This window comes from Mustela nigripes, chromosome 3 (genome assembly GCF_022355385.1).
Source record: "Mustela nigripes isolate SB6536 chromosome 3, MUSNIG.SB6536, whole genome shotgun sequence".
Taxonomy (NCBI): Eukaryota; Metazoa; Chordata; class Mammalia; order Carnivora; family Mustelidae; genus Mustela; species Mustela nigripes.
The window spans coordinates 110,678,365-110,686,600 of record NC_081559.1 but is presented as its reverse complement, the minus strand read 5'-3'; the positions used below and the strand labels follow the sequence as shown (position 1 = coordinate 110,686,600).

The 8,236-nt window shown below is 42.4% G+C and overlaps 1 pseudogene; it reads right to left on the bottom strand.

Moving 5' to 3' along the window:
• Positions 1 to 334: 334 nt before the first annotated feature.
• LOC132014765 (U6 spliceosomal RNA) lies at positions 335 to 432 on the bottom strand (annotated as a pseudogene).
• Positions 433 to 8,236: the final 7,804 nt, after the last annotated feature.

Below are 8,236 nucleotides of genomic sequence, written 5' to 3'. Positions count from 1 at the left end.
TTCTAGTTAGTTAACATACAGTATAATATTATTCTCAGGTGTATAATATAGTGACTGAATACTTTCATACAACACCCAGTGCTCATCATAACAAGTTTCCTCCTTGATCCCCATCACCTATTTCACCCATCACCACCATGTCCCCTCTGGTAACCATCAGTGCTTTCTCTATAGTTAAGAGCCTGTTTCTTGGTTTGCCTTTCTCTTTTTCCTTTTGTTCATTTTGTTTCTTAGATTTCTCATATATGGTATTGTCTTTCAGTTCACTTAGCATAATACTCTCTAGCTCTACCTATGTCATTGTAAATGGCAACATATATAACATTCTTCATTTAAAAAAATGGAACACTTCAGGAATGTGTGTCTTTTTTAGGCATGCTAATCTTCTCTGTATCATTCCAATTTTAGTATTTGTGCTGTTCAAGTGAGCATTAAAATATTCTTGAAATGATAAAATTATAGAGATGGAGAATAGATCAGTGGTTGTTAGTGGTTAAAGATGGAGGCATGGGTATAGCTATAAAGAAGCAACATGAGAGAGCCTTGGGATGATGGAAGTGTTGTGTGTCTTGATGGTATAAATGTCAACATCCTGGTTGTGATATTGTGCTACAGTTTTACGAGATGCTGTCATTCGGGGAAAATGGGTGAAGGTACATATTACTTCTTATAACTTGTATGTAAATTTATAATAACTTCCTCCCCAAATTTAAGTTAATTATAAGAATAAATCTTATTCTTACACTAGCTAATTTGAATCCTCAGGGTACCCTTTAAGGAAATTTGAGCAAATTTGCCATATAAGAAAAAAGAAGGCACATATACAGGCAAATTGTGCTGATGAATCAGGTCTGAGTGTTGAGCCTGGCCATGCTGGAAATATGAACTGGGGACAGAAGACTAACTTTTAGAGCTCTGCTCTGAGCTAACCTGCACATGCCACGAGTCCTCTGACCTACACTCCCATCATCTGGGGATAACACAGAAGGAGAAACCCTTGTATTGCCACCTCACGGTTTGACTGCTGAAAATAAGAATGAGCCAGATGGAATAGACCGTGGATTTCTGAGTGGGACTGAGATGCTGACTTTATGGATGGAAGATCACTAAGAGGCTGGTAACTTACTGAAGTAAAGCAGTTAGTACGCTATTCATTAATTAATAATGGAACAAAACCCATAACCATTTTATGCTGTTGGGTCAGAGGTGCCAGAAAAGCTAAAACAGAGAAACAAAAAGTTCAAAATTCTTCATTAATCTGGTGAGCCAAATTTCAAAAGAGCCTCCTGCTTTCATCTCTCAGGGAAAGAGCCTCATGCAATCTGTTACCACCAGGGGGCAGTAAGGAATCCAAAATAGTCCTTTCCACCGGCAAGGGACCTTGATCAAATCAGGTTATTCACAGAACTTGGGGGTTTCTCCTGGAAATCCAATGCTGTGTATCCCTGAGCAAAATTCCACCCCCAGGAGCACTCTTGCCACCTGCCACCACACATGCACATTGCCCAGTGCTACTCTATGTGGTTTCTTATCTACCATTTTGGATTCATTGACCATGACATTGACCAGGAACAACAGCTGACACAGAGAGGATTATAACTGTATCAGATATATGTCCTAGTTAGTTCTGCCACTAGTAGCTAAGTAAAGAGTAACCAGGATTGATTTCTGAGTCTTATTGTCTTCTTTCATAAAATGGGAGTAATGACAATATTTATTGAACCTTCACCTTACATGAGTCTCACGACAGCCAGATGAGATATACATTACATTCTCATTTTATAGAAGATGAAAAAATGGGGCACAGAAAAATCGAGCAACTTGGTCATGGTCACATCAGCTAGGAAGTGGTGAATCAGGATTTAAACCCAGACAGTTTGGCTCCAAACCTTTGTGTGCCCATTTCTCTGAAGATTAAGAAAATCAACGAAAGAAACTTAGTGCCCACCGTTAGCCCTGTATTAGTCATCTGACTTAGAAATTCGCAACCTTAGGAGTCTTTAAAGCCTGCTCTGCAAGCTAATACTGAGCATGTGCGTGTGTGGCCGCAGGTGAGCACATGGACCAGATGCAAGCTGGGAGGTGTCCATGGGCAGCCTAATAGAGGCTCTTCAAAGATGGGCTACCATGAAGTCCTGAACCCATCCCATCAAACTGTACCACAGCTCTGTGAGGTGCTGGTGCTCCCATTTTATACATATAGCATGGATACCCCAGCCCTTTCTTTCTCCTCCACTCCTTTGTATCTTCTGGTAACCCATAATCCCCAAACAACAGGGAAATTCTTCCCTCTCATAAGGAGCTGACAGAAAGACAGTCCCCTTTCTGAGTGACTCCATTAGAAGCCCCATTAAGAACTCTGTGCACATCAGACAAAAGAACTTGCCAGAAGTAAGATTTGCAATTGTACCGAGTGGTCACAAGGAAGGAACACACAACTGGTATAATTCAGCTCAAAGCAGTTCAAAGAAGAAAGCTGGGAAATAGGAGGAGACGAGCTCTGGAGTAATGTCTGCTGACAAGAAGCCTGGATGGGGGAACCAGAAGGGGTTTTGCTATAGCACTGAACAGCCTGTGCATACAGAAGCCAACAGGGCCAGTTTCCCAAGACTATCTTGATTTCAAAATTTCATCTGCTGTCCATCACACACTTATAGTTTTAGTACAAAACTATGATTTCTTCTAGGGCAGGTTTTAGACTAAATAAATCTTTGAAAACAAGGCTTACGTACTGGGATGTGCCTGGTGCAAGGCTGACATGGCATCTCTCCGCATACCCCTCCTCCCCAGCATCTCCAAGAAGCTTGAGCTCTGTGTTTTGATAATCAGCAGAGGAAGACACATTAACCCTTATCAATAAGGTGAACAGCTTGAAACAGGCTTGAAGTCATTTTTAGAAAGCTAAGTCTACTCTCTGCAGAGAAAAAATGGCAGTTCCCATCCTGCTAGATGCAATCCTTATTCTTTTTTTATTCTATTTCTTAAGTTTTATTTATTTTATTTTATTTTAATTTTCAGTGTTCCAAGATTCTTTGTTTATGCATCATACCCAGTGCTCCATGCAATATGTACCCTCCTTAATACCAACCATCAGACTTACCTGACCCCACACACCCGTCCCCTCCAAAACCCTGTTTGTTTCTGAGTCCACAGTCTCTCATGTTCCATCTCCCTGTCCAATTTCCCCCAATTCACTTCTCTCCATCTCCCAATGTCCTCTGTGTTACTCCTTATGCTCCACAAGTAAGTGAAACCATATGATAATTGACTCCCTCTGCTTGACTTATTTCACTCAGCATAATCTCCTCCAGTACCATCCATGTTTATGCAAAATTTGGGTATTCATCCTTTCCGATGGAGGCATAATATTCCATTGTATATAAGGACCATATCTTCTTTACCTGTTCATCTGCTGAAGGGCATCTTGGTTCTTTCTGCAGTTTGGTGACCGTGGACATCACTGCTAGAAACATTGGGGGTACAGATGGCCCCTCTTTTCACTACATCTGTATCTTTGGGATAAATACCCAGTCATGCAATTGCAGGGTCATAGGGTGGCTCTATTTTCAATTTTTTAAGGAATCTCCACACTGTTTTCCAAAGTGGCTGCACCAATTGCATTCCCACCAACAGTGTAAGAGGGTTCCCCTTTCTCCACATCCTCTCCACTTGTTTCCTGTCTTGTTAATTTTGGCCCTTCTAACTGGTGTAAAGTGGTATCTCAATGTGGTTTTGATTTGAGTCTCCATGATGGCTAATGATGATGAACATTTTTTCATGTGTCTATTAGCAATTTGTATGTCTTCTTTGGAGAAGTGTCTGTTCATGTCTTCTGCCCACTTTTTGACATGATTATCTGTTTTTTGAATATTGAGTTTGAGGAGCTCTTCATAGATCTTGGGTATCAGCCCTTTGTCTGTAGTGTCACTTGCAAATATCTTCTCCCATTCCGTGCATTGCCTCTTTGTTTTGTTGACTGTTTCCTTTGCTGGACAGAAGTTTTTGATCTTGATGAAGTCCCAAAAGTTCATTTTTGCTTTGTTTCCTTTGCCTTTGGAGATGTGCCTTGAAAGAAGTTGCTGTGGCCAAAGTCGAAGAGATTACTGCTATGTTCTCCTCTAGGATTTTGATAGATTTCTGCCTCATGTTGAGGTCTTTTATCTATTTCGAGTTTATCTTTGTGTATGGTGTATGAGAACGGTCAATTTTCATTCTTCTAACATAGCTGTTCAATTTTCCCAGCACCAATTATTGAAGATACTGTCTCTTTTCCCCTGGATATTTTTTCCTGTTTTGTTGAAGATTATTTGACCATAGAGTTGAGGGTCCTTATCTGAGCTCTCTACTCTGTTCCACTGGTCTATGTGTCTGGTTTTTTTTTTTTTTCACTCCCTATTCTTATGTAAATTGTGGAGTAGGCATGCAAGGCACCCTTTGCTCCATTTCCCAGATGGGAACTTTTTATTTTTCCAGGTTAAGTACTCAACTGAGGTGATAGCTGACACAAGATGCACCACGATCTGAAAACACATTTTATCATTTTCTATGCCCAATCTGTTCTGTGGATTTTCAGAAGGAAGAATTAACATCAAAGCCAGGGAGACAGGGTCTTTCCCTTTTTCTTGCTCTAGTGGTGAGAGAACCATAGGGGAGAGAGTCAAGTTGATTTTTAATTAACAAAAAGTCAGAGGGTCTTCCCAGGATCTGGGGAAGTGGACCTGAGTTTCGTAGATTGTTGGCATGAAGCATCTCTTGAAGCAGGGTCCATGGGATTTGGAAGACAGGTGATGAGACTGATGATCAAATAATTTTGGAAAATGCCATAAGATTAAATTGATTTTTCTTTTACAGACTTCTCAAAACATCTGTACATTAGTGGTCATTTGAAAGGTCCAAGAGCAGGAAGCTGAGGTATAAATAATTTCCTTGTAGGCCAATAGAGGACTGAAAGAGGTGACTCATGACCCAGCTCTCCAGCCATCTGGCTGGGCCCCTTGGGTCCCTTTACGAACTGTGGTCTTTCATCAGTAAAGTCAAGTGACTGTCATGAGGTAATGTCTTTGGAGTTCCTCTCCCTCTGATATTGCATGGCTATAGACATGCTTCTGGGGAGCTCCCCACCCCTACCCTAATGCCTACTACAGTGCTACCTAAGACCAGGTACTTATTTCTCGGAGCCTCTATTCCTCATCTACAAAATAAGGCTGACAGCACTTGTCCTAGTAGAGCTGACGATTAAATGACAACCTATATTTAGAATTCTGACATGTAAGTAGCCACCAAATAGTTCCCCCTCCCTCAATTTCCATCTTGGAACTGACTAAGACTGCTATGACTTTGAAAGCTTGTTTAATTCATTCACCTCAATGCACACAATTCTGAGAGGATTACATGGGAATGGACACAATAAAATAAGGATGATTCAAACATAAAGCAATACTCTATTCTAGAGGAAGGAGCAAGGCCAGAGAGCCTCTCCAGGACAGTGTCCTGGGAGCTCAAGGCCCATGATGCACTCCCTCCAGCTAAGCCAGTCTCTGGGCCCTGTCCCTATAAATTTCATGTCCTTTTCTGCTTTTCTATCTTAATGTGCTCATCCTGCCTTCTGAAATGTACTCCTTCCTGACTACTCAGTTCTACCAAAAGTCTTATCCTATTTTCAGGGGACATGTTAAGTTCCACCTCTCCTGTTAAGCCTTGATCTTACACATTTGGCCAACATTCACTTGCTCCATCCTCTTAACTCCTCTCTCTTCCCCAGGCAGGGGAGGAAGCTGCATGAGGGAAAAGTAGCAACACATATAGAAGAAACAGTCTCAAAGGTCATGGATCTCTCCTGCAGAAGTATTTCTATACAAGGCTCCTGTATGGGAATGACTGAAGAGGATGACTGTTGTTCTCAGACGCAGGAGACTTTTGCATTGCACCAAAACCTTGAGCCTCTGCAGTGAATGTGCCCAGAAAGGCAAATAATAAAGCTTTTCAGTTGTTGCCAGGGCAAGCCTGAGAGCAAAACCTTTCCCATTAACCATTATTCGTTCCAATGAGGGGACCTCACTTTACTCTTTCTCTGTTTGCATGCACCTAATGTCCAAGAAACAGTCCAGTTCCCAGCTAGAGCTCCTGGCCGCAAAGTGCAACAAGCAAAAACTCAGAACCATTTCTACCCTTTTCCTGCAGGGTTTTACTTGATAAGAAGTGGCCATTCTTCAGGGGAAAAAGGGCTCTGTTTGACTCTTCTCCAACACAGGACATACTCCGCTGGTGCTCTGCCTGCCTCTCTGGCTTCCTCCCACACCCTTATTTCTCCTTAACCATGGAAGTCATTGTCACCCCAGGGCAGTTTCTCTGTTCTTTCTAATTCTAGACACAGCCCCTGGATCATCTGGTCTACCGTGATTTCAAGTGATGCCTGTGTAAATGTACTAAATAGCTGTTACCACATTCCTCTCCAGACCTGCAGACCTGTCTACCAGGACTCACTGCTTATCTCATATACACCTCAAAGTCAGGTTCCAAACAAGCACAGTAATCTCTCTCTGCCTCCTCTGTGCTACCTATTGATCAAGGACACCATCATCAAGCCAACTGATGAACATAGAAACCTTGAGCCCTCTCTCATTCATCCCATCCCACATCTTAACTGGCTCCAAATCCTGTGGGTTATACCTCCTAAGTGCTTTTCTCTGTCCCATTGCCATTGATCCAGGTGTACCCTCTAATTAGCAGCAACTTCCAAAGTACTCTGTAGTCCTCCAGCCTTACTATTCCCACTTTGTTACCAGCCAGATCTTTCTAAACCATGACTTAGACAGTTTATCACATCTGTAAAATACCTTCTGTGTGGACCGAATAATAACTCCCATGGTGTTTATGTCCTAATATCCACAACCTGTGAAGGTCACCTTTGACGGCAAAAGGGACTTTGCAGATATGATTATGTTCAGGATGTTGTGATGGGGAGCTCACCGTGGATCATCCAAGTAGGCCCAATGTAATCACCATGGTCCTTCTCAGGGGGATGAAGGAGGATCAGAGGAAGAGACTGTGTGATGCTGAAAGCAGAGATGAAGTAATGCTTTTGAAGATGGAGCAGGTCATAAGCCTAGGAACTTAGGCAGCCACTAGGAGCTGAGAAAGGCAAGGAAATGGATTCTGGAATAAAAGTACCAGATATCAGCATAATGAGGTTTTAGGAGGAGAGATTTCAGGAAGTATTAAGCCTATTTTATTGAGTACCATGTAAATGGCCACCTCTTACTTTATTTATAAGGCTAGTGCTAGGTGGAATGAGGCCATCCTGCTGTTAATTAGGTCCAAACCTCATCCAGACCCTATAGCAGACTGGTACTTTTATTCAGTTCTAAAAAGTTTCCCCTGTTCAGGTTCTGAACCTAACTTGGCAGGGATTTTAATCCACAAAGGAATGTGGCTGCCCGAAGAGCTAATGCCATCTTAGGATGCATTAGTTGACAAACACTATACAGAAGAAGGAGATCAAGTCCCACACTCAATCATTATTTGTGCTATATACAAGCTACATCTGATATCACCAATCTGACTTTCTACCACCCTCAGAAGATGTCTGGACTAAAACCCATACAGGCCCTACTCTATTTACAAAACTATCTCTTCCATGTCCCAGCACATATCCTGTGCTTCTCCTGAGAGTCACATGCTTACAACATATACCTTTACTGATTTTTTTTTACTTTTTGCATGTTGTCCTTTCCTGATTCACCAGGCTCCCCTCAACTCACTCTTCAGAGTCTCCCTCAAGTTCCACCTTAGCCTGTAGCCTTCTTTGAGGTTCTGTGGGCAGTAGGCACCCCGACACCAATGCTTCCCATAGTCCTACACAATGGCCTATTTACTTCTCAGTCTCCCTGGTTCCCCAGGGTTCTCCCCTTTCTCCCCAGGCAAGGTTGGGTGCTTTCTCTCCTGGGCACCCTAATTCAGACTACTTTTTGGTTCAAACCCAGGCTGCGCTGGCATTGCTGTCATTATGGCCATTGATGCTGTTGCTGCTGCTGCAGCTATTGGCTGATCTCTCTCCTCCACTAGACTTACAGGCACTGCTGAGGGAACAGCATGGCTCAGTCCCGCTAGAACTCCAGCTCTCAGGACAGGGTCTGCACAGAGCAGCTGTTCAGCAGCACTCCTGAGTGAAAATTGTGCAGTTGGAGGAATTTGTCTTTCCTATTACAAAAATAACATCTATAACAAAATAGCTAAA